General features: G+C 43.7%; 1 protein-coding gene across 1 annotated transcript in view; it reads left to right on the top strand.

The window, feature by feature from the left end:
- LOC310905612 (uncharacterized protein) overlaps nucleotides 1–12,520 on the top strand; it is a 724,478-nt gene that overhangs the window by 118,943 nt on the left and 593,015 nt on the right. The gene's annotated exons all lie outside the window — the stretch shown is intronic.

Raw genomic sequence — 12,520 nt, 5'->3', positions numbered from 1 at the left:
GACTGTGCTATGGGTGAGGTCAGCTGCAAGTCCATGAACAGAATCAGATCCCCTGAATGGTAATTACTGTCTTTTCTGTAGACTGAGGATGTGTCTGCAGACTCTGCTGTCTGTTCTACCTGAAATTCGTCTCCTGGGTGGCACAACATCAGGATAACTTTTCTTCTACATATTAAGGTACCAAGTTTTCATCATTCCCAGGAGGCTTCACAGTGGCAAATAGGGTAACGCTGGGATCCCCCATAACCAGAACCCCTTTTGACTTCGTGAGGCACGAGGAGAAGTCGCCCTGCTAAGAAGAGCGGACAGCTCTGCTCCTTGCCTTACTGAACACCTGCATTTCCAGTCTCCTCATTCTCTCTCCCACTGGTGGCCTTTGATAGCCCTTCACAGATCATTATTAACTGCAATTAATCCATGTAATCTCAGCTGATAAGTTTTCTGCCTGCTTTCCCTGCATCTGCAATTTGGATTTTGCAAATTCAGGCATAGAGAATGTGCCTGTGCCCTGGGAAGGCCAAGTTGCTTGCTGCACAGCTTATCCGCCGGCGCGGCAGAACATCGCGCTACGTGCCCGCCCACCCTTCATCTGTGCCTTTGCCTCTGGGGAACTGCGGCCACCGTTGTGTTAGGATTTGGGCACAGAATGGGATCCCGAGTGACACTGTTCTCCCCTGGTTAAGTGACACAAGTGACACAGTTCATGCAGTAACGACAGTGCAGTGGGAATCAATGGGACCTGGGCTTGCCTTCCCAGTGTGCAGGGAGGAACGGGGATGAGACAGCTATAGCTGCTCTTCTGGCCATACAGAGGAACCCAGAGGAACGAGCGCAGGGTAGAACAGTCCTGCATACTCTGAGAAGGGATTTCTGCTGAAGGGTGTCTCTTTCTAAAGAGAAAATGAGAGCGTGGCAGCACCAGTGTGTGCCTGCAGTGGGGCTGGGTTGGAGCCGAGCTGGGGAGGGAGGGCTGGTGGTGGTGGTGGTGGTGCAGCAGGGCTGCTCTGCTGCAACTCCAGCGATCCTCCTCCTCTGAGGCTGGGATTGCCCGCACCTCATGGTATTTGGGGTGTTTTCATAAAGCACTCATTTTGATTAGAAACCCAGCTTCTGTTCAGGAAAGAGACATTCCTAGCCCATAGGCCTGAAAATGTGCACCATACAGTCACAAAAACAGAAGGGAAACAAGAATAAATGCTTTGCTATTTTTGGGGGAGAAAAACAAACATAATTTTAAGAGTTTTTTTCTTTTTTTTAGTGTGTTTTTCAGTATTTTTTAGAGAGAGAAACTTCTTAAGCGTCTTTCTCTGGGCATTCAGGGAGACATCCCTGCACCTTTCTGAGATCCTTCACTTTCTGTAGGTCTGCCGTGGGAGGGAGGTACATGTGAGGAAGCAAATGGGATCAGGCCCTAACTACACAACGCCCTACTCAGTGGTGCTTTCCTGCAGCTGAGCAGTGCAGACATTTCCTGCATAAAAGAGCACATGGAAGTTTTAAAAAGCCAAAAAATGGAGGGTGGGGAGAGTGAGCTGGATGTGTGTGAAAGGATGTCAAGGCAAAAGCAAAGCAATGCATGCTGTGCACTCTTACACAAAATCAGGGTACACTACCATACCCGGCGTGAGCTATCAAACAGAGCAGAACAATTCATTGTTCTGTGCTCACTCCTAATTCCCCCCAAATTTTTTGCTGTTAGTGGCAGGCTGTTCTTAATTATTAGTCTGCACATTATTAACGTAGGCAGTTCTAGTTCTTAACACATTCTTGTGATCCTAGGGTTTTCTGGATTTGCCTTTTTTAAAAAATAATTTTATTTCTGAGGTTTGGACAAGGATCTGCCTGAGCTTCCATACAAGCTGCAGAAGGAAATCAAGGGGCCAGCCTCATCTGTGAAGTCTGCATCTCGTTAGCAGTTTTCAGATTTTCTGGGCAGGGAGTGCAGAATGTATTCAGTGCCTCTTTACCAGTGGCTCAGAGGCCTGCTGGACCACCCAGCCGCGCGGTTTGCCTGGAGCAAAGCACTGGCCAGGAGTTCAGAGCCCTTCCAGGGAGGCAAGTGAGTTGAGTTAGACTCAAAACTTTCGGAGAAAGTTAGGCAATTTGGTTTCCTTTCTTCTTATTTGTTCTTTATGAGAGAGAGAGAAAAAGAGGTAGGTACTGCTGGGTCAGGGCAAGGATGTGCTGGCCACTAAGAGCTGGTCTGTTCAGGATACAAGAAGAACTGGCTGGAGTGTTTGATGAACTGTGATCTCTGGTTAGCACGGGAGCTCGTTCAACAAATTGACAACTACAGAGGAAATTATGGGGGAGTTTGAGGATGGGAGGATGAGTTGTTTTCATTTTGGGCTTCTCTGTAGCTTCCTGCATCATTTTTTGATCAGGGCAATACTCTAGGTGATCCTAGATAAAATCAGGAAGGCAAATTCTACTTTGGAGGAATATTGTGCATTTAGTTAGGTCTGCACATGCTGACTTAACAAGACTAGAAGAGAGAAAATAAGAAGAATGAGCTGAATTAAGTTGATCTGGCTGGTAGTAGCCTCATCAGGGAGAAAGCTACTGAAGGCAAAACATCTTCACTAGGTCTTTCACTAGGTCCAGGTCAGTTGCTGGTTCATCTGCTTTCTTCAGCCCCAGAATCACTGCAGTTGTCTTCACCAACTCCATCCCCCGCAACTCTAGGTCTGTGTCTGTAAGGTGTGAGCAGGATTTAATGCGGCAGTAGCACTTCAGTGTTCTCAATAAATCAATCAGAAACGCTGACCACTCACTCCCATGTTATTTATCTTATACTTTTCCCTATTTTCTCTTACCCTCGTTCTTTTTTCCCCTCTTCCAAGTCAGTATCAGCAAAACTTTGTTCCGGTCCCCACTGTGGCACAGGTCTCTGCATCCCCTGAGGGGAGAAGGAGAAATCGGGGCAGAGCTGAGCACGGCCGCCTTCCTGGAACAAGCACAAGGACAGCAGCAGAGCAGCGCTGGAAGCTCAGCACTGCAGTCCTCGGGTACAGTAACAGCTCTGATGGCACACTAATTCATTGCTTTCACTGTTAGCAACCACTAAGACAGCACTGATGCTTCCTTAACTGTGCTAGTTCATTATCATGCAATGTAATTATCTGATTCTGGTAAGGTTTGTAGTCTTGGACCTAGATTCTGGGACCTGTTTCTTGGCAGATATATCCGACAGCAGCTTCAAAAAATGTACATTAAAGGCTCAGATTGCTCTGCTGAATAAATTATTGTTTCTGTTTTGGTGGGGTTTGGTGCTCTGTTATGACAGGCTCTGTAAAATGGTTAATGTAAAGCCAGCCCAAGCCTTGAAGAACTCAAGCCCTTTTTTTTTTTTTAAAATAAAAACCCACACAGATAAGAGTATGTAATAGGCTCAAGTCAAAATCCCAACCTTTTTGAAGGAATTTGGATGTAAATTGGAACTTGGCAGTTCTGGAGGGTTTATAGACAAAAATGCCAAATAAAACTCTGGTAGAAGAGCCTTATTATGTCACTGCTGACATTAACTTTAGGCTGCCTTACTGGGATTGATAGAGGCTTTCTTCTTGTTTAATAATGTATTTCCTGTTGGAGGAAAACTGCGGTGGTAAAACTCAGCAAAGCCAACAATGCCTCTCATAAACAAATTCATTTCCTTCTTCAAACATTGTTTCATTCAAGAGCAATACATTCAAAATTCCTTTTAGCACCACGCTTTTAATTGGTTCCTCTTGCAGGAATTAAGTGGCCATTCTCTGAATCTCCCCTGAAATTTGCTGAATTTGTTAAAATCTGCTGCATTATTGGCTGTTGGGAATGCATCCTTTTCTGACCTGCAACCTTGATAACACACTTGATGTAAGACTTTATTTGGAGTTTTTTTTTCGGAAAAATCCCCACACTTCTGTTATTAATGGTGAGCATCTGCCTGTAATATGTAAAATAAGAAAAAAAAATCACCCTGGAAGTATCTGATAGGATACAGTTGAGTTTCAGGATTGCATAATGATTCTTAAACCAGCAAATGAGGGAGAGCTGTTCCTGGACATCTGATTTCATCTGTCTGAGAAACCCCCAGCCCATTTGTTTCTTCCAGAAACTTACTTAGTAAGGCCCAAAGAACAGGTACCAGGGCACTTTGAATCATTTAATGTTAAGCATAGCCTTTGCTGCTGTTTCACTGATTTTTCATTTTTCACATACTGTTGTGAAGTACAGCTGTGACCTCAATGCCGTTCTTTTATTGAGACTAGATACTCTTTGCCTCCAGTTCGCAAGTGTAGTTATTTGAAACGCAAACACGTCTGTGTGACTTCCAGTGTTTAATGTTCTGTGCAGAGGAGATGTGGAAACAGAGAGAGTAAAGGTAAAGGGGAAGAGGTACAACCTAAATGGTTTTATGGCTTCAGACTGAGAGCTGACTAGATCTGGGAGGAATAAATCTGGGAGAAATAAAGGGTGGTTTGCAATTAAAAGAACTGAGTTCACTTTATTATACTCTGTAGATACAAATGAGATTCAGATTGCTAGTTGCCAGACATTCATTGAAACAGTTATGCAACTAAAGTTACCTTGATTTTAGCATTAATACTGTCTGGAAGAGCATTTATATTTCCTGGAAAGCTGCTGTTCAGGTTGGTGGTTTGTATTCCCTCCTCTTTTGAGGCTGTCTGTGTTTTCTTAAATAGTTTAATCCAGTCAAGGAGGAGGGGGCACACCATGGGGTCAGGACCCTTTGGTAGGAGTGGTGAATAGGGCTGAGGTTGTGCAAGAAGGTCTGCAGGTTAACCAGGGGCTGAATGTGTTTGATGAAAACTATTTGTTAGATGCTCTCTAATAATGGGTAGTTCACAAGAAAATCATCACTGACTTTTGAACTGACTTTTATCAATTTTGAACTGACTTTTATCAATTGCTGAGAGACCAAGGTTGTAACGAGTATGATGACGAACACTGACCAGTGGCAGTAGAGGCTCCTAAGACAAAATATGGCACCATGGCTGTGTTCCTCGCCCAGCCCTGAATAATAAAATAATGGAACAGAAATCAGCATTGTTGCAAAAAAGCCTACATACACAGAGCTGCCTTCCTCGCAGGCACCAACCTTCAGTAGCACTGACTAAGGCGGCATGCCACTATGCTAGAAGTGAGAAGAGCTTCGACGGGCTTAAAGGAGGCTCTCAGAGCAGAACACAAACTGGCTTTGTTGCGCTGGGTGCCAGGCACCTTCCATATTCCCCGTGTCAGTGCTGATTAGAAATCCCTTGGTATTTGGCAGGAGGAGGTACCTGTAGGTCAAAAGGGCTGTGTCATGCTGCTGCTGGGCCTGCTTACCAGAACCAGAGGCTGGTGCTTCCACCAATGCTGTGAATGCTGCCTGGCTTCTCTGGGGTCTTTGTTTGCTCTAAGAAAGCAGGGGGGGAAGAACAGCTTGTGCTTTTCCTGCAGTTCTGTGCTCAGGTCCTCTGCAGAGCTTATTTTGGCCATTAAAAGTGAGTTAACAGGGATTTCTGTTTTCTCTTCCATCACATCCTCTTTGTGCCCTGCACTTTGTTGGGCTGTGCTTGCTGAAAAATCAGAGCAAAAAGACATTTTAATGATACCTGGTCTTCTAAACTATAGGTGGCTTTTGGAAAATGGTGCTTTAGGTAGAGAAATACATTCGAGCTTTAAACAAAATGACCTGTCTCTGGGCACTTTCCATACAGTATTTATCTAGAGATCTGGGTAAATCTTTACCTATCTGAGATGCTTCCTCTGAAAGAACTGCTACTGAAGAAACAGGAAAAAAGCTTTTTTTTTTTTTTTTTTTTTAATCACTCCTCACTGTCTGAGATTAGGTGCTATCAATGGGTCACAGGCATCTGTCTCCTGGCAAACTTCTGACCCAAAGAACATTCTCATTTGATGCTTTACTTCACCATGAACTGTACTGAGCTCCAGTAACTGGAGACACATCTATATCTATTTTATTCTTCACTTTGTTTGAGGGACCTGCATTTGTACTGCATTTCTGGGAGAGAAGAGGTGCTAAACTGATCATCCTGTCTTTATTACAGTTGAGGTTGCAGCTAGAACACAACTGATTGTCAAGGTGTTTTCTTTAATGACTTTTTTTTTAATTAGGTAGCATCACCAAAATAAATTGGGTTCAGTTTTGCTTTGTCAAGTATAATATAACATGGAGAGCATTGTGAGCCAAAATATATGTAGACACCTAACACCTTAATGTCATCGTTCTTTCTTTATTATTTTATTTCTCTATTCTTTTATATTTTCTCAGTTTGGAAGAAGGTTGGATACCTTGATGAACTATCCAGATGTAGGATCGGGGTAGGATTAGAATACATTTTTCATCTCGAACAGTGTGGGTGTTTTGCTGTCTCCTGGGAGGTGGACACTGTCCTGGGCAGCCGGGTGGATGTGGCCCTGCTGGAGCAGTGGCTGGGCCAGGTCACCTCCAGAGGTCCCTTCTGTTCCCCCAGCTGTTCCCTGACTCTGTGCTGGGGGCAAAAGATGCAGTTTCCAGCAGACCAGTCAGTTCGACAGGTTAAGGAGCCAGATGGGGAGCTCTGGCAACAGACAACACTGTCTCTTTTCTCAGTAACCAGGAGGTGCTCCCAGGCTCCTGGTTCCCAGCAGCCTGCTGATCCCACCTCCTTTTCTCCTCCATATCTACATTTTACTTTAGAAAGTGTAATTTGTCATGTTGTGCAACAGAACAGATGCATCTCTGGCAGTGCTTACCCCCATATGCCTTTTGCTGTTACTTTGAACTCTGACTGTCTCAATAGATTGAGTTTGTGCTCTTTATTTGTTTGAATTGGGCCAGGCTGTAATTTTGTTTGGGGTTTCTGCACTGCAGGGTATGGTGAGGGCTTTATCTTTGAGCTGGACTTCTCAGTGAAGGGCAAGTAGTACTTAAGGATAGAGCAGACCCAGACCCTGGGCACGGATTGCCAGAAAGAGAGGAGGAAAGAGCCCCAGAGCCTGTGTGGGTGAGCTGAGCGGGGCTGTGCAGGGATGGCAATCGGAGCAGGGAGGGCTTCTCATCCCAAGGCCTTGCCTTGCACCCTGCCTGAGCTAAAGACACTCCTAGCTGGCATGGTTTTGCATGGCCGCTCTGATATTTCCCCAAGGGACTGAAACACTTTCTAAGGAGGGAATACATTGTCCTCTCAGCATCAACACTCCTTCCTTGGGTACGTCGTGACATCCTTTTTGAGAAATGTGTTTGCCACCACGCTGTACGGGAGATGTGTGCGTAATGAACCCAGTGGAAATAAACACCGTTTCTCCCCCTCATGAATATTTGATCTATGATTTATTTATCTGCCCAGACTTGGACTAATAGCATGTCAAATGCTGCCTGTTTGTTTTCCTGTTGACATATTTCTATCAGCGGTGTCTTCTGTCTTACGGACAGGAAAAATATTAGCAGACTTATAAAACAATGGTTTAACGAGAGCAATTCTTTGATGTGAGCTAGATGGACTCCACTTGGGAGAATAATAAGCGATTAGGTGGAGGGGAGGGTCTTTTTGTCTGCTGTGAAATTATTCACATTAGGCTGGAAGAAGAGTAAATCGAGACTGACCGACTCCAGCAGAAGGTCAGACACTGACGGGTGCTGGCAGGCCCGTGTCTGCGAGAGCAGGGCTTGCCCGTGTGCCCTCTGTGATGGTCATATGGAGACCGCAGGGCTTGCTTTTGCATCTGGGTGTGCACCACAGTCATGTGAGCAAGAATCAGGCTTGGTATCAAGGAAAAGGCTCAGTGATAGCAAGCAGGTCTGAGAGAGCTGCAGGTGAGCAGTATGAGCATTTCCGTGGGGAGAGATGCTAAAGGCATGGTCTAAACAGCTGATCAAATCTGCTTCAGCATTTCTTTCCATGGCTGGATGCTGAGTTTGCCTTCCTGCGTCTGAAAAGAACCATCAGTGGGAGTGTTAAAGCAAAAAATATCAAATCAGTTATCGGGTTTGGGACACAGTGAGCACTCGAGGGTAGTTCTGATCAGGAGTCAGAGCACCTGGATTTCCATCTCCTCTCCCACATGCCCTCCTGAGTAATGTTAGGCAGGGTTGTCTCTTTCCTTTTCCTTGCCTATTTGTAAACTGGTAAACATTCAGGAAGGATAGAAACTCTTCTTATGTGTTTTACACAGTACTTAGTTCAGTGGCTGTTTCATCTTTTAGAGCTGCTAAGGCCCACTGTAATACAACAAGTAATATAAGAGAGTTTTGTCAGAGGTGTCTTTCCCATTACTAGGTATTTTCTGAAGAAACTGGCTTGATTTATGCTCCACAGCATAATATTTCTACTAAAAGAGAGGTTTCCACTATAGAAAGCCTAGAATTTGGCCTTCAAAATTGGCAGTAGGAAAAGTAGAGACAACAGCTCCTGCTTGTATTTATTTCAAGGGCTGGCTTAGGATTAGTTTTGGGTTAGTAGTAGTCCAAACTTGCACTGGGAGGGGTGAAAATGCTGCAGCTTCGCTCTCCCCAGTCTATTGACAATATACTTTTCTGCTTACAAGAGACAGGCTGTCAAAGAAATGTAATTAAATAACATGATGGAGATTGGCATGCTTTCATTCAAAACAGCAGCGTCCCAAATCTAAACATTGAAATGATTTCTGCTTTGAATAGCTGCTGTCCTTCGTGGCTGGTTATCTCCAGTTTCAAAAAGACTTCCGGCGGGGAGGAAAACAGCTCTCCTAAAAGCTGCTGGCAGTGCTGCTCTGACTCCTTCTAGTCTCCTGCACTTTTTCCTGTTCATTTCTTTTTTTACGTTTTAAGAAAACATTCCGAATTTTCCTGCAATCTTTGATATCAGGAGATACGAGCAGAAACACAGACTTGTGTATCTAATTGTGCACTTGGCCTTATCTTTGTCTGCAAGGCTGATGTTTACCTTTGGAAAGGAAATTATTCTTTTTGAACAATTATGAACTCTAAGCTTTCATCATGGCTTTCCAATTCGTAGCGCTTTGCTTCTAGTGCCCTGTCAGATGCTTGGTGAAGGTTTAGGAAGATAATGTCCTTAACAAAAGGAAAAAAAATACATACGTAGTTAGAAGAGAGCTCTCTTTAATGATAATCTGTGCTGATCAAAATGTTCTTGATAAGCTGATCTTTTACATTCAGTAAGGACAATGCTAAGACACTGCAGTTAAGCAGGAACAAGCGGTTGTAAGAAGAGAGAAAGGGGGACTCTGGTTAAGTAGCAGTTCCTTCAAGGAGGATCTGGGGCTCACAGATTGATGATAGTTGTATGTAAGTGGGCAGTGCCATGTTGCTTCAGCAAAGCCAAGCCTTACACTGGGCATGCGGAAGCAGAGACGTTGACTGCAAACTGTGTGCAGAGTGTAAAGAAATCCGTCTCCTCTACCTACGAATGGTAGGGCCAGAGCTCAAGCGCTATCTCCAGAGAACCTAAATGCAAATAACACAAATCTGGAAAGTGCCAGCTGTGAGGGAAGAATGAAGGAACTTCTTCTTTTTGGCTTAGGAAAGGAAGGCTGGGAGATACAGGAGTGGAATAGCCATGATGCTAATCTCTGAACATGTGGAGGTACATAGATAGAAAGGAAGATGCTCTGCAAAGAAGTAGAAAATGGATTCTCTTTGAGCAGGGTGTGAACAAGACCTTATGCCTTCAGCACAGAAGAGTTCAGGTCTGACCTTGAGAGCTTTTCTATCAGCCCAAGTGGTTATGCAAGGGACTAGGTTGCTGGCAAGGCTGTGCAGTCGTCCTCTCTGCAGGTCTTTAATGACAGCTTTCACCTAATGAATTTTCGCTTTGGCAGAAAAATTGTGTTTGCTGGGTTATGGGAAGGGAATGATTTTCTGCACGTGTTTACTGGGTATTCTTGCCAATAGTAAGTGAAAAATAAGCTATGTAACGTTCTCAAAATGCCTCAATTTTGCTAGCAATTCCTAGAAAACACAGATTCCCTTAGTTCCTATATAAGAGCCATGCCTGGTTTGAAGGGTTCAGTTTTTCGTTTCAGTATTTAATAATATTAAAGTGCAAAGTAACTGTAATGTGAGAACAGAGGAGGGACATATATTTCTTTCAACCTGTTGCACTGGGGTTCGTGTGTGTTAACAAAGACAACACTAGGTAGTGTCTAGCTAAGGTAATGAACGATTTCCTATTATAACGTGTCTCATGTCTCCGAAGTCTCACCAGTCAGGCTGTGAATATCTTAAACTAAGAGGATGGCACAAAAAATGAAAACTTTCATAAAGTTTAATTAATCGTGATACTGTTTTCCTTGGTGAGGGGGATCTAATTCTTACCACCATTATCAATGGCTTACCATAGATTTTTTTCATGTTTTCTAATTATTAGTATTATTGTGTGCTTTTAATAAGCTCAGAGGATCTCAGTGATGGCCACAGGATAAGCATACACTTCAGTGCTTACAGAAGTTGGGTCCTTACATGACCCTTCTCTGTTTCCTTTGTCACGGCTCTAAACCTGCTGTGCTTCTTGAACTTTATCTGAATGAGTGCTGCATACTGTATTTATATCAGACACACTTTTTGTTTGCATTTTGGCTTTAGGAAATGTCAGAATCAATCTTATACTAATGAAATGTCCAAATTTCATCTCAGCTATCAACATAGCTGCTAATCCTATAAAATGTTTACTTTCTGCCTCTCTGGCTATGTATAGTAACAGAGAGTCTGCCAACTTAAGCACTGCTGACAAACGTCTCCCTGCTGCTAGTCAGTCTAATAAATGTTATTTCATTGAGTAAAGATTTAAAATTAATTAATTAAATGTCATTACAATCCCTTACAACCTTTGACAAGTTTGATCTCACTGCAGACCAGTAAAGGTAGCTACCTAAGTGCTATGTAAGTGCAGCCAGGATCTCACCCAATTCAGTAATGGTTCATTTTTTAATCTTACAACTTCTTAATTTTAATCATTGTGGAATACAGCTTTTGTCAGTGGTGCCTGTATTTTGGGGGGAAATGTGGAGGGAGACAGTAGAGGGAAAGGCGGGCTGTTCCAAGTAAGGCAAAACAGAGGCAAAAGGTAAGCCCAAGGCCGCTGTGAGCATGGTCCAGCTGTCCTAGCAAATTGTACAGAACGTAACCACAAAGCTCCCAAGCCTTTCACAAAAAACTGATGTAATTTTTTTTTTCCTGTGGCATTCTCAAAGTGAGAACTCTGTAAGCCTCAGCGTGAAACTTAGGGCTGCTTTGCTTGTTGAAGGCTGTGCTCAAATGGTTCAGGCTGTCCACAGAGCAGTGTAAGTCTGTGTGTTTTTCGTGTTTAGCTTCTAAGCTTCAGGCCCTGATTTTTCACATCCATGTATCTGGAGTAGCCCTTGGCACCTATGCAACCACCACCAGAAGCAGGAGAATGGTAAATTTATTTGCATTGGCATAGTGCCTGAGGGATTACCCAGGAGTAGGGCCCCAGTGTGTTGGCCACCATAAAAAAGGTCTCAACAAATGTTTCTGAGACTTCTGATACCCAGGGAATGCTTTGTCTTAGATGAGAATTGCTAGGGCAGATGACAGAACCCTTCACTTTTAATTTTCTCAGATCAGACCTTTCCCTAAGAAATCAGCCTCTGGAGTGGCCAGTGGAGACCCTATCAATTCACCTTCCTTAAACAAATTGGTCAGGATTTATGGTATTAGTATCTTCTCTCTTTCCAGGTGAACAAGGAAGGTCCAGTTTTCTGGGTAAGCATCCATTGCCTGTCTTGTGTTCGGGAGCAGGAATCTAGCTTTAAAAGTTTAAATAAGATCTATTCAGACTGATTGTATGTACCGCATGCACATCGTTATCAGAAAACATGAAAAACAGCAGCCCATGGGCATCTGTTCTTGGGAATTAGTTGTGCTTTCCTCTTGCAGTGGACTGTTGTCCTCGTCTGGTTCTCATCCTTGCTGAGACCGATGGAGTTTGTGTAAGGTTCACAGTGTCTTACTTTGGTACCTGAGAAGGTATTGTCATCAAATCCATGTTGCAGCAGGACAGAGCAGTACTGATTTAAACACATGATGTTTCCTATGGTGGCAGGAGACCAAAGATACCTTTCTAGCTCTACTGTACGGGACTCAAAATGATCCTTAAGCAGGGCTGCTTAGACAGGATCTCACATGTCAGGAAGTCTCAGGCAGTGAGGCAATGCTCTGTGCAGGAGCAGAAAGGTGTCACTCCTCAGCGCTTGATGGAGAACCATTTTCTGTTCAGTATTTTTAGCCTTCTCTTTCTGTTCAGTTCCTGCTCTGCCACTTAATGCAATGCCTGTTTGTTGCAGCCTGCTTTTAGTTTGGTCCTTTTAAAAGCTTCCTGAGGCACAATGATGCCTAGAAATTAATGTATTCCCTTCCCGCACATCAAGCAGATGTGTGTATATTGAGTTAGTGTCTCTAACGTTTAGCCGAGTTCTTTCCAGAGGATACTTGAATCACTGCTACCTACCAAACCCATTTGTGGCCTCTCCTCCTTAAACTATAGAGATATGTAGATTTATATACACGGTATTT

Source organism: Anser anser (assembly GCF_964211835.1).
Source record: "Anser anser genome assembly, chromosome: 11".
Lineage (NCBI taxonomy): Eukaryota > Metazoa > Chordata > Aves > Anseriformes > Anatidae > Anser > Anser anser.
Note: the sequence above shows the minus strand (reverse complement) of the source record. Positions and strands in the feature narration are given on the sequence as shown.